Source organism: Bos indicus, chromosome 16 (genome assembly GCF_029378745.1).
Source record: "Bos indicus isolate NIAB-ARS_2022 breed Sahiwal x Tharparkar chromosome 16, NIAB-ARS_B.indTharparkar_mat_pri_1.0, whole genome shotgun sequence".
Classification (NCBI taxonomy): domain Eukaryota; kingdom Metazoa; phylum Chordata; class Mammalia; order Artiodactyla; family Bovidae; genus Bos; species Bos indicus.
In genome coordinates this window covers 40,967,171-40,981,712 of record NC_091775.1, presented here as the reverse complement: position 1 = coordinate 40,981,712, position 14,542 = coordinate 40,967,171, and the positions used below count along the sequence as shown (strand labels likewise).

General features: G+C 43.5%; 1 protein-coding gene across 1 annotated transcript in view; it reads right to left on the bottom strand.

Moving 5' to 3' along the window:
* Positions 1-13,644, bottom strand: part of FASLG (Fas ligand) — a 48,086-nt gene extending 34,442 nt beyond the window's left edge. The window contains exon 1 of the mRNA XM_070768184.1: positions 13,503-13,644. The gene's annotated coding sequence lies outside the window, so the exon portion shown is untranslated. The remainder of the gene's footprint in view (positions 1-13,502) is intronic.
* Positions 13,645-14,542: the final 898 nt, after the last annotated feature.

Below are 14,542 nucleotides of genomic sequence, written 5' to 3'. Positions count from 1 at the left end.
TGAGTTTTAGTGGCCTTAGTGACTGGGTCAGAGCTGGCCAAGTGCCACAAGCTAGGCCATTACTGAGCAGCTCTGGAACCTTACTGGAGCTATTAGGAAAGAAGTACTCTTGCTCTTCAGGGGTTATTTGTAACATAGAGAGGAGGCCTAGACCTGCTTGTCTACTCATCTATGTGGTAGTGTCTAAGAAAGCAAAGCTGAGAGGCGGGCAAAGGTAAGTACCTGAGGATATTACCAGAGTATCTGATTCTAGGGGCCCTTACTCTTGGAGATCTACCCCTAAATTTTATAAACTGCAAGGGCCATAAAATTTTATTTTTAAGTCCAAACCTATTTGAATTGGGTTTCTGTCACTTAAAACCAAAACAGACCTAATAAACCCATAACAAGAAGGGTGGATGAATGGACAGAGTTGGAGCAGAGGAAATATTTCATTGAGGAGGTTAACTCTGGGGTGGGACTTGAAGAATTATCTCCACTGATTTAATTTGATGTCTTTAAAAAAAAGTTTGGGTCCATTCAACTGAACATTCATATGAAGCAAGGAAACAATTCAAGAGAAAGTGCAAATCTCTGTGGCTGCTTAAAAAGAGTAGGATCTGTAATGAAAGGGCAGTGACAGTGTTTGGGGCAACTGGCCTAAGTCTTGCCAGTCCGTGAGAAGAGGAAAGGTCAACACTGCCCGAAAAATGAGGGCTGCCAGGTGGCAGAGCAGAGCTCACCAGAAGAGCATGGCTCATCCTGAGCTGACAGAGAGACCTCCACCCACCTAACCTTCCAGTGAAATTCAGTGTGAGAACATGAAACTGCTTTTCATGAGGTTTCACCTCCTCTAACTCCCACAATGCTTTCCAGGTCCCCAGAACATAATTTGTATTTTAGAGGCACCTGAAGACGTCTGAATCAGGGTTCATCATCAGCCACATTTTCTCTATTGCTCAAAACCCAAGTTTGTTTTTTTTTTAATAAAAGCTATCCCCGATCTCAAGGTCCTTCCTTTTCTATGACTTCTGTCCCTCCCTGTGTTTATCCAGAACAAACAGGGTGGACATCAGTCCTTTGATAAAAGCACAACATTAGACCTTCATGACTGACTGCAATCCTACTTTTTGGGCAGATGGCTTGAATTCTCATTGCCCTTCCTGATTGATTTCCTGATAATCATCAGTCCCACTTCCCTCCTCCCCAACCCCCCGCATCTGAAGTCGAGAGAAAAAACAAATTAGACTGAGGTGCCACCATAAAGCCAGGAATCAATCAGTCATTCCATCAACAGCTCCGAGCACTTGGCACTACAAACCACCGTAGGCATACAGTGGACACAAGCTACACCCTGTCCTCAGGGAATTTACACAGTAAACCACCAGTGGGGGGACCTTTTGTGTAGCTCTCAGATTATAAAACGGCTATAAAAGTTGGGGGCAGTCAAAAGACTTCACAGTGATGTCATGATGTCATCGATTAGTTATGATTTCATAAAATACTAACTTAAAAAAATATATATAATATGCATGCATGCACAAATGTGTTTGTATATACTTATATATGATGTATAGCACTCATTCTATTGAATATTCCTAATAATTAAACAATATCAAATGGTAAAAAAAAAAAACCATGATACATTTCTGAAGCCATGTCATACTGTGTGTTCTAACAACCGCATTTATTTGAAACATTTTTAAAAGATCTCCTGGCCATCTCCTTCCCTGAATGGGGACAGTGCTGGTGGCTGGTTACCCGCAGTGGGCCCGGGAAAGGAGCACATCTCAGAGCCCCTTGGCTCCTTTCTTCATCACTGAGCTCCTACGTGTGACGCCCTCACCACCCACCTCAGGGAGGCAGACAGAGCAAGCCAGTCCTCCAGCTCAGGCTCCCCGTGGTTAGAAAAGCCGCGCTGAAGCAGAGAAGTCCTCATGTAACAGTAACTGCATTACAGGTGTGATAAATATTCTAGACACCTTAAAATTAGTGTTGTATTAAAAAGGAATAAATCCTACTTGGACTGAGGGTGGAGGAATGGACAGAGCTGGGAGCAGAGGAAATACTTCATTGAGGAGGTTTACTCTGACATGGGACTTAAAGAATTACCTTCACTCATTTAACCTGATGTTTAAAAAAAAAAAAAGTTTGGGTGCATTCAACTTAAAGCTCATAGGAAGCAAATAAACAATTGAAGAGAAGACAAACTGCAGATTTGATCTGTGACCCGAATCTCCCTTGCTCAGTGTGATCAGAACCCCTGGACAGTCCTGCCAGCCTGGCTCTGCCCGTTCCCCAGCAGCGAGGTCAGTGGCAGCTGCAACCCTGACTGTCCCATCCATGACTAGCCCTCCTCTTCCAACGTAAGGCACACACAAGTAATGCCCATCGGTGAGCCTTTCCCTGCTGCCACCCTTTCAAGGCACAAGCTTCCCAGCCAGCTGCCCAGCTGCCCAAGGCCACTCCTTCCTCCTCCCCTCACCCGGGGTTCAAGCCTGGTCACTTTCTTCTGGGGCGGCTCTGACACAGCTTGAAAGTCAGGGTTTCCAGAGATGAGACACATCAGAGGCTGCTCTGCCCACAGCCCTCTGTGGTCTGGCTCCAGATCTCAGGTGTTCCAGAGTGCAGTGGAACAAGAGTGTGCTCCACTCAAGAAACAGAAAATCAGCCCTCATCTTGTTCCAGGGGTGGCAGCACACGGGCAGAGGGAGCCCCAACCCTGCGTCTTCTAGAAAACCGAGCCAGCCTCTAGGCACCGGCACTGGGGTTCTCAGAATTTTAGACAAAGGATGCTTTAACCACGGAAACTCAGGCGGCGGCAGCCAGATGCGACCACAGCGCGCAGCAAGTCAGACGCGCTGGTCAGAGGTGGAGCTGTGCCAGGAGCAGCGATCAGTGTTTGATGCTTGTCAGTCATAAATATGCATCCTGTTTACCTAAGTCATACCGAGTAAGTACACACGGTTAAGTCCTAGCCTGTTGGCACAGGACATATGTTCTTCATCTTATGTGTGTGGTGTGTGTGTGAATATGCAAATATGAACGTGCAAATGTGATATGTGAATGTGCAAATGATGGGTACACTAGTATCTGTTTCACAACCAGGGAAAGTCAGCTTTGCCTCCTTTGACTCACTAATACAAGACAGTATTTTACACTCATTAAGAAGCTGCCCCTAAACCAAAGGACACAAACAATGTGTGTCCTTTAACCTGGTTTTCTAGGTAACCACATGCACCATTCTGTGATTTGACAGCAGAAAAAAATGCTTTTCTTACTGGGAAAGAGCATGAAGAAAAGAGAGCAGGATTCTCCTCCCACCCGGCAACTCCCTTACTAAAGACCTTCACAAAGATGTCCCTTTGATTGTCAAATATTTATAAAATATTAAGGAAATACCAAGAGATACCAAGGGAACATTTCATGCAAAGATGGGCTCCATAAAGGACAGAAATGGTATGGACCTAACAGAAGCAGAAGATATTAAGAAGAGGTAGCAAGAATTCACAGAAGAACTGTACAAAAAAGATCTTTATGACCCAAATAATCATGATGGTGTGATCACTGACCTAGAGCCAGACATCCTGGAATGTGAAGTTAAGTGGGCCTTAGAAAGCATCACTACGAACAAAGCTAGTGGAGGTGATGGAATTCCAGTTGAGCTATTTCAAATCCTGAAAAGATGATGCTGTGAAAGTGCTGCACTCAACATGCCAGCAAATTTGGAAAACTCAGCAATGGCCACAGGACTGGAAAAGGTCATTCCAATCCCAAAGAAAGGCAATGCCAAAGAATGCTCAAACTACCACACAATTGAACTCATCTCACACGCTAGTAAAGTAATGTTCAAAATTCTCCAAGCCAGGCTTCAGCAATATGTGAACCGTGAACTTCCTGATGTTCAAGCTGGTTTTAGAAAAGGCAGAGGAACCAGAGATCAAATTGCCAACATCCGCTGGCTCATGGAAAAAGCAAGAGAGTTCCAGAAAAACATCTATTTCTGCTTTATTGACTATGCCAAAGCCTTTGACTGTGTGGATCACAATAAACTGTGGAAAATTCTGAAAGAGATCGGAATACCAGACCACCTGATCTGCCTCTTGAGAAATCTGTATGCAGGTCAGGAAGCAACAGTTAGAACTGGACATGGAACAACAGACTGGTTCCAAAGAGGAAAAGGAGTACGTCAAGGCTGTATATTGTCACCCTGCTTATTTAACTTATATGCAGAGTACATCATGAGAAAGTCTGGGCTGGAAGCAGCAGAAGCTGGAATCAAGATTGCCGGGAGCAATATCAATAACCGCAGATGAGACCACCCTTATGGCAGAAAGTGAAGAGGAACTAAAAAGCCTCTTGATGAAAGTGAAAGAGGAGAGTGAAAAAGTTGGCTTAAAGCTCAACATTCAGAAAACGAAGACCATAGCATCCGGTCCCATCACTTCATGAGAAATAGATGGGGAAACAGTGGAAACAGTGTCAGACTTTATTTTGGGGGGGCTCCAAAATCACTGCAGATGGTGACTGCAGCCATGAAATTAAAAGATGCTTACTCCTTGGAAGGAAAGTTATGACCAACCTAGATAGCATAATCAAAAGCAGAGACATTACTTTGCCAACAAAGGTTCGTCTAGTCAAGGCTATGGTTTTTCCTGTGGTCATGTATGGATGTGAGAGTTGGACTGTGAAGAAGGCTGAGCATCGAAGAATTGATGCTTTTGAACGGTGGTGTTGGAGAAGACTCTTGAGAGTCCCTTGGACTGCAAGGAGATCCAACCAGCCCATTCTGAAGATCAGCCCTGGGATTTCTTTGAAGGGAATGATGCTGAAGCTGAAACTCCAGTACTTTGGCCATCTCATGCGAAGAGCTGACTCATTGGAAAAGACTCTGATGCTGGGAGGGATTGGGGGCAGGAGGAGAAGGGGACGACAGAGAATGAGATGGCTGGATGGCATCGCTGACTTGATGGACATGAGTCTTAGTGAACTCCGGGAGTTTGTGATGGACAGTTAGGCCTGGTGTGCTGGGATTCATGGGGTCGCAAAGAGTCGGAAACTACTGAGCGACTGAACTGAACTGAACTGAAGGAAATACAGAAGTCTTCGAATGATTACACACTGTCTGGTGGGAGATACTGAAAAGTAATTATATACTTAAACCTTGTGGTGAGAGCAGGGACAGGTGCCACATAAACCAGGATGGGGGTCACCAATGTTCCATGGGCAGGGTGGGGGTCATAGAAAATATTTCAGAGGTTGTGATGGGTCTCGAGCAGCTAAGCCCCAAGGAAGGGAGAGTCATTCCCAGCAGACACAGAGCAGAACAGGAAAGCAAGGCGTGTTCTGCAGGCTGCCAGGCAGGAGCTTACCCTGCTGACTTTCCCTATGGTACTTGGTGCCATCTGTCATTTTGTACTTTTGCTTGTGTCTGTCTCCCCTAACTAGAACGTAAGTCCCCTGATGGCAGGGACTTTGTTTTGTTCTCTGCTATACCCTCAGCACCTAGAACATACTTAGAATGTAGCAGGAATCATAAACACTTGCTGACTACATGGATGTTGGCAGGAGTGTGAAATGAAACTGGACAGTCAGGCAGAGTAGCCTGCACCTCCGTGAGGGTCTTGTGTGAGTGTGGGCATGAGCTTTGAGATCTGGCGCAGCATTTACAAACTGGCAGCCCATAATTTACAGACTGCTCATACAGCTGAATATCAAAAACACAAACAACTCAATAAAGAAATTGGCAGAGGACCTAAACGGACGTTTCTCCAAAGAAGACATACAGATGGGCAAGAGGTACATGAAAAGGCAATCAACATCTCTAATTATCAGAGAGATGCAAATCAAATCTACAACGAGGTATCACCTCACATCAGTCAGAATGCCATCGTCAAAGTCCACAAACAATAAATGCTGGAAAGGGTATGGAGAAAAGGGAACCCGTTTACACCATTAATGAGAGTGTCAATCGGTGCAGTCACTATGGAGAGCAGTACAGAGGTAAAAATAGGGCCACCATGAATGTTTGCATGCTAAGTCACTTCAGTCATGTCTGACTCTTTGCAACCCTATGGACTATATAGTCCACCAGGCTTGGTTGTCCATGAGATTCTCCACACACGAATACTAGAGTGGGCTGCCATGCCCTCCTCTGTTGGAGTTGCACTGAAATAATTTTCACAAACACACAGGATTATGAGACACAGTGCAGGGAGAGCTCGTGAAAGAGTAATTCCCTGAGGAAAGTGCTGAGAGTATATTTATTAGAAGCTTATCTGACAGCTCAGTGGAGTATCACAAAGACCAGAAATCAGGAACAAAGGCAAACATCTGAGGGAAATGGAATGCACATGTACACTACTTCCTTGAGCTAAAAAGGATTATGTGGGAATCATAAGGAGCTGTTCTGTGTGCAGAACAACATCTGTAGTGGGCTGATATGTCAGCCAAAATATTTGTCTTAGGGGCATGAGAATGGCTACACAAGAAAGAGCACAGCTATAAGACAGCAGCATCAGGAAGCTTCCATCAGCCTCTTATCCTCTCCATCAGAGGGTAGAGAGAATGAAAACCACAATCACAGAAAACTAACCAAACTGATCACATGGACCACAGCCTTGTCTAACTCAGGCTGAGTTAGAAACTGAGCCATGTTGTATAGGAACACCCAAGAGATGGGTCATAGTGGAGAGTTCTGACAAAACATGATCCACTGGAGAGGGGGATGGCAAACCACTCCAGTATTCTTGCCCTGAGAAATCCATGAACAGAATGAAAAGGCAAAAAGATATGACACTGAAAGTTGAATTCCCCAAGATGGTAGGTGCCCAATATGCTACTGGAGAAGAGTGGAGAAATAACACCAGAAAGAATGAAGAGATCGGAGCCAAAGCAAAAACAGCATCCAGTTGTGGATGTGACTGGTGATAGAAGCAAAGTCCAGTGCTGTAAAGAACAATATTGCACAGGAACCTGGAATGTTAGGTCCATAAATCAAGGTAATTGGAAGCAGTCAAACAGGAGATGGCAAGAGTGAACATCGACATTCTAGGAATCAGTGAATTAAAATGTACTGGAATGGGCAATTTTAATTCAGATGACTACTATATCTACTACTGTGGGCAAGAATCACTAAGAAGAAATGGAGTAGCCCTCATAGTCAACAAGAGTCTGAAAATGAGTATATGGATACAATCTCAAAAATGACAGAATGATCTCATTTTGTTTCCAAGGCAAACTATTCAATATCACAGTAATCCAAATCTATGCCCCAACCAGTAAAGCTGAAGAAGCTCAAGTTGAATGATTCTATGAAGACCTACAAGACCTTCTAGAACTAACACCCAAAAAAAGGTATATTTTTATAATATGGGGCTGGAATGCAAAAGTAGGAAGTCAAGATATACCTGGAGTAACAGGCAAGTTTGACCTTCGAGTACAAAATGAAGCAGGGCTAAGGCTAATAGAGTTTTGCCAAGAGAATGCACTGGTCATAGCAAACACCCTCTTCCAACAACACAAGAGAAGACTCTACATATGGACATCACCAGATAGTCCATACCAAAATCAGCTTGATTATATTCTTTGCAGCCAAAGATGGAGAAGCTCTATACAGTCAGCAAAAACAAGACTGGGAGCTGACTGTGGCTCAGATCATGATCCCATATTGCAAAATTCAGACATAAATTGAAGAAAGTAAGGAAAACCACTAGACCATTCAGGTATGACCTAAATCAAATCCCGTACGATTATACGGTGGAAGTGAGAAAGAGATTCAAGGGATCAGATCTGATAGACAGAGTGCCTGAAAAACTATGGACAGAGTTCATGACATTGTACAGGAGGCAGTGATCAAGACCATCCCCAAGAAAAAGAAATACAAGAAGGCAAAATGGTTGTCTGAGGAGACCTTACAAATACCTGAGAAAAGAAGAGAAGCAAAAAAAAAAAAAAAAAGAAGAGAAGCAAAAGGCAAAGGAGAAAAGGAAAGATACACCCATCTGAATGCACAGTTCCAAAGAATACCAAGGAGAGATAAGAAAGCCTTCCTAAGTGATCAATGCAAAGAAATAGAGGAAAACAATAGAATGGCAAAAACTAGAGATCTCTTCCAAAAAAATTAGATACCAAGGGAATATTTCATGCAAAGATTGGTACAATAAAGGACAGAAAGAGTACAGACTTAACAGAAGCAGAAGGTATTTAGAAGAGGTGGCAAGAATACACTGAAGAACTGTACAAAAAAGATCTTCATGACCCAGATAACCACAATGGTGTGATCACTCATCTAGAGCCAGACATCTTGGAGTGCAGAGTCAAGTGGGCCTTAGGAAGCATCACTAAAAACAAAGCTAGTGGAGGTGATGGAATTCCAGCTGAGCTATTTCAAATCCTAAAAGATGATGCTGTGAAAGTGCTGCACTCAATATGCCAGCAAATTTGCAAAACTCAGCAGTGGCCACAGGACTGGAGAAGGTCAGTTTTCATTCCCATTCCAAAGAAAGGTAATACCAAAGAATGTTCAAACTACCACCCAATTGCACTCATCTCACATGCTTGGAAACTAATGCTCAAATTCTCTAAGCAAGACAGCAAGAGTACATGAACTGAGAATTTCTATATCTTCAAGCTGGTTTTAGAAAAGGCAAAGGAACCAGAGATCAAATTGCTAACATCCATTGGATCATAGGAAAGCAAGAGAGCTCCAGAAAATCATCTACTTCTACATTATTGACTACACCAAAGCCTTTACCTGTGTGGGTCACAACAATCTGAGGAAAATTCTTCAAGAGATGGGTATATCAGACCATCTTTCCTGCCTCCTGAGAAATCTGTATGCAGGTCAAGAAGCAATAGTTAGAATCGGACATGGAACAATGGACTGGTTCAAAATTGAGAAAGGAGTACGTCAAGGCTGTATATTGTCACCCTGCTTATTTAACTTATATGCAGAGTAAATCAAGCAAAATGCCAGGCTGGATGAAGCACAAGCTGGAATCAAGAGTGCCAGGAAAAATATCAATAACCTCAGATATGCAGATGACACCACCCTTATGGCAGAAAGTGAAGAGGAACTAAAGAGCCTCTTGATGAAAGTGAAAGAGGAGAGTGAAAAAGTTGGCTTAAAGCTCAACATTCAAAAAATGAAGATCATGGCATCCGGTCCCATCACTTCATGGGAAATAGATGGGGAAACAGTGCAAACAGTGTCAGACTTTATTTTTCTGGCTCCAAAATCACTGCAGATGGTGACTACAGCCATGAAATTAAAAGACGCTTACTCCTTGGAAGGAAAGTTATGACCAACCTAGATAGCATATTCAAAAGCAGAGACATTACTTTGCCAACAAAGGTTCGTCTAGTCAAGGCTATGGTTTTTTCTGTGGTCATGTATGGATGTGAGAGTTGGACTGTGAAGAAGGCTGAGCGCCGAAGAATTGATGCTTTTGAACGGTGGTGTTGGAGAAGACTCTTGAGAGTCCCTTGGACTGCAAGGAGATCCAACCAGTCCATTCTGAAGGAGATCAGCCCTGGGATTTCTTTGGAAGGAATGATGCTGAAGCTGAAACTCCAGTACTTTGGCCACCTCATGCGAAGAGCTGACTCATTGGAAAAGACTCTGATGCTGGGAGGGATTGGGGGCAGGAGGAGAAGGGGACAACAGAGGATGAGATGGCTGGATGGCATCACTGACTCGATGGACGTGAGTCTCAGTGAACTCCGGGAGTTGGTGATGGACAGCGAGGCCTGGCATGCTGCGATTCATGGGGTCGCAAAGAGTCAGACACGACTGAGCGACTGATCTGATCTGATCTGAGTTCACCAGTATCTTTTCCAATCTAAATTGTCTTGCTAAGGCTTCCTTCTTCACATGTCACCTGCTATTCTATCTTGATAAATGGGTTTCCAACCTCTTAGCCTGAGTTCCTGAGAAAGCAATGGCACCCCACTCCAGTACTCTTGCCTGGAAAATCCCATGGATGGAGGAGCCTGGTGGGCCGCAGTCCATGGGGTTTTAAGAGTTGGACAAAACTCAGCGACTTCACTTTCACTTTTCACTTTCCTACATTGGAGAAGGCAATGGCAACGCCCTCCAGTGTTCTTGCCTGGAGAATCCCAGGGACGGGGGAGCCTGGTGGGCTGCCGTCTATGGGGTCGCACAGAGTCGGACACAACTGAAGCAACTTAGCAGCAGGAGCAGCAGCAGCTGGAGTTCAGAATGTCTGGTTTAGAGATCCCAACATGATAGCACGCCTCCAAAATAATCTCCCAATGACCCATACCTCCCAGTATTTATGACCTCCCACAGTGAAACTGAGTTGTTACAATGCAACAAATAGAATGAGACAGAAGTGACATTGTGTGACTCTAAGGACAATTCATAAGAAGCTAATCATCACACAAGAAGTCGGACTACCGTGAGGCCTCGTGCTGGGAGGAAGCCTAAGCTAACAATGGGGAGATGCCATGTAGACAGAGTCCCCTCGTGTCCCACCTGAGATGCCAGACATGTGAAAGCCATCTTGACTCTCAGAACCCATCTAACTACATACAAAGAGGTCCATCATATGAGACTCCAAGCGAGAACCAGCCAGTTGAACTCTTTCAACCCACAGAACCATGACAAATATTAGTAAACTGTGTTAAGCCACTGCGTTTTTGGTGACTTGTTACAGAGCAAAGGTAACTGAAACACACACATTGCCACTTATTCAGAATATGGCCTTAAGGATATCATTTGTCATCTTCAAGCCTCAATTTCTTCATCATTAAAATAAGGAAAATATCAATAATAGTACTAACTTTAGAGTTTTTGAAATTCAAATTAAACTATGAATGGGAGTACTTAGCCTTGAAGCAAGCGCATCATCAGTGCTCAATAAATGTTAACCATTATTTAATTTTACTTTTCATTACTACTGTTGTTGAAGTCTGTCTAGTGGGTAGCATCTTTCACAACCAGAACACTGAAAAGGGAAGAGACAGGGAAGGTATGGATCGACAGGGTCAAGGAGGGTGTACATGGAGAAGGCATTTCTCAGTGTGGTGTGTATGTCTTGCTCACACGAACTCTAGAGTGCCAGGCAATTGGCTATTTTCTCCATTTTGGTGCCTACACTAAGGATTCTGGAAACTCCTATCAAGTCAATAACTTAATCAAAAAACTTTATTGAGCACTGACACTAAATGGCAGGCACCGTTCTAGGTGCTGAGGATACAGCAGCAAACAGAAACAGATAAAGGCCTCTGTCCTCATGGAGCTTCCATTCCAGTGTTGGAGGAGATAGCAAATAAATTTTAAAAAGAGGTAGTATGGCAGATAGTGATAAGTACAATGGAAAAAATAAGTAAGCTAGGGTGATAATGTAGGTGGGGTGGAAGAAACTGGGTTGTAATTATAAGTAAGTGGGTCAAGGAAGGGCTCCCTGAGCACAGCAGAAAGTGAAAGAGGTCTCTGGGATGGGGAGGGACCATCATATAGAAAGACCCACTTTGTCCTGTGAATGTAACCTGTAAGTTCTAACATTCTCCATTTCTGACTGATTCATTTAATAATTCATTGCCCTTGTAATAATATTTGAATTGTTATCTGTTTTCTGAAAAGTATAATACTTGTGAAGTTCTTTTTAAAGTAAGAACAAGAGCTTTGGAATTTCCCTTTTCTTTATCATTAAAGAATGTCATAAATCTTGAAAAACAAAAGAAAGATCCAAACATAAAAATGAACTAAAGTCTCATATTGTTACCTCTACTGTCAATCACAACTGATAAATATTTATGTCTTCTCCCAATAATTCTGTGAGGTAAATGCTATTATAAATTATCCTTAATTTACTCAGTTATTTTTTTATCCTACTGTGCTCAATTTCTCTTTTAAGCTACTTTAACTTCTTTTTGGAACAAGGCAAGATGATGCATTAGTCAGGTGAAGGTGGGTTAAGCAACAAATAACCCCCAAGTCTCACTGGCCTAACACAACAGCATATTTCTCATGCACAGAAAGTCCACAATGGCTGGGCTCCACTATGTCTTCATTCAGGGACCCTAGTCAGCTGAGGCATCACATTTACACTGTCAGCAGGGAGAAGGCAAGATGGACACTGTCACCAGCTCTTCAGTGTTTCTGCTGAAAAGAGCACAAGTCATCACCTCTCCTCAGTGAGGGAGGGAAGGAGGGGGAGAGGGAGGGTGTGTGTGTATATGTTCTAAATGCCTAGAAGTAAAAGAAAATAGATACTGATGAGAAGTTTGTCTACCATAGATGGATAGATGGAAATGATAGATGATAGTAGGTAATAATTGATGGAAGGGAGGGAGGGACAGAGGGAAAAAGAAAGAAAAAGGAAAGGAGGAAAGGAAGAGAGAGAGAAAGAAAAGAAAAACTAGGTGAAAGAAAAGAAAAACTAGTAAAAGAAAGGAAAACTCAGGCTTAGAAATGGTCAAACATTTGCACATGGTGAAAATGTTTATAAATAGCCAAATCAAAATCAGAACCAAATTCTACTTGCTTTTTCATACTAGTCTTAGAATACCTGGACTCCCTGCTGCTGAACAGAGTTCTCTGATACCAAGTCAGATGTTATTTCATATCAGGTCAGGCACTGAATGTGCCTCTCTGACTGGGTGTTAAGTGGATCTCTGAATTTTGTTTTCATGAAGCACAATTTGAGAACCTCTACACTTTTTTTCCAGCAAATTTTAAAAACTATCATTATTCAAATACCAATCACCACAGAAAACCTCAGTCAGCTCCACAAACACCACTGTTCCATGGGAATGTGCTTTGAGAATCACTATGATGAATGTCTCACTCTGGAGTATTTTCCACCACCAACAACAAATTCTCTGATTCTCCAGACACCAACTGTGTATTCAACAACTCAATGCAGTTCTGACACTAACTTCCCAGAGTCCCTCAGCATTTAAGGGCTCAGTCTCACAGACTGTGTTCCACTTTTTGACAGGTGCCAGTCAAAAGCCCTGGGCCTCCCATAATTCTGACTGGCTATAAAACAGGGTTCAAGCTTCCATGCTGTTTCAGGTCACACCACCCTCCTAGCACACCTTGTGCTTACCAATCTCAGACTCTCCAAACACCATTGATTAGGAGGTTTTAATGGAGGTTTCATTGTGTAGGTGTGATCAGGTAAAGCATTGACCACTGGTGACTAATTCAATCTCCAGCCCCTCTGCTGCTACTGCTGCTGCTAAGTCGCTTCAGTCGTGCCCGACTCTGTGCGACCCCATGGACTGCAGCCCACCAGGCTCCCCCGTCCCTGGGATTCTCCAGGCAAGAACACTGGAGTGGGTTGCCATTTCCTTCTCCAATGCATAAAAGTGAAAAGTGAAAGTGAAGTCGCTCAGTCGTGTCTGACTCTTAGCGACCCCATGGACTGCAGCCTACCAGGCTCCTCCGTCCATGGGGTTTTCCAGCCCCTCTACCTTCCCCAGAAACTGGGGGTTGTCTTTCTGGCAACCAGCCCACATTCCCTACTTTGTTTAAGAATATCTTTTCTTACCTCTCCAGGCTGAGACAAGATGCAGTTTTTCTGCCGACTCTGTCGTCATATCCTGAAATAAAGATCCTGCGTGCCGCAACAAAACCTGGCACAGCCAAATAAATAAATTAAAAAAAAAATTTTTTTAAGGAAATCACTTTCTTAATAAAAAAAAAAAAAAAAAGAAAGAAACTCCACCAGATTTGTTCCCACCACCGACCCTGACCCTAAAAAAGGGGAGGGGCAGGGGCAGGGGCAGGAAAGACCTAAAATACATTGTATCAAACTTGGGGTTTTAAACTTATTTGAGAGTGAGAGAGTCCTTTGAGAAACTGATAAAAGCCAAAGACAAATACCAATTAGCTTGAAATTCTGCAGGGACTTTCAGGTTCCTCAGAAACCTTCTCCAAGCTCAGATGAACTTCCATCCCAGACCCTTGCTTCTCAAAGGTTGGGGGTCCAGGGAGACCCATCAGATCCCTAGGCAGAGAGATTCACACTCTACACCATACTCCCCCCTACTGTAAGGGACACACCTGGAACCACCATCTGAGAAACCTTTTGAATAATTAGAAGTGGATCCCACATGTGTCCTCAGTCTTTGAGTTGCTCAAGAAAAATCCTTCCTCCAGGTGGGTCACCTCTTTGATGTGAAGTAATTCTTCCATAAGCGAGAGTCATTAGAGAAGAGGGAAATTTTCCTGAAATAAAATACGTGTCAGGATTTATCTTGGTTTTGATCCAGACTTCTGAACTCAATCTTCCTGGTCATTTGTGTCTTTAGTTTATTCCAGGCCAGTTATTGGGACTCCCCTGGTAGCTCAGTGGTAAAGAATCTGCCTGCAAAGCAGGAGACACAAGAGACACGGGTTCCATCTCTGGGTCAGAATGATCCCCTGGAGAAGGAAATAGCAACCCACTTCAGTATTCTTGCCTGGGAAATCCCATGGACAGTGGAGCCTTGAAGGCTACAGTCCACAGGGTTGCAGAGTCAGATTCAGAGTCAGGGTTGCAACTGAGCACTGCTGCTGCTGCTGCTAAGTCGCTTCAGTCGTGTCCAA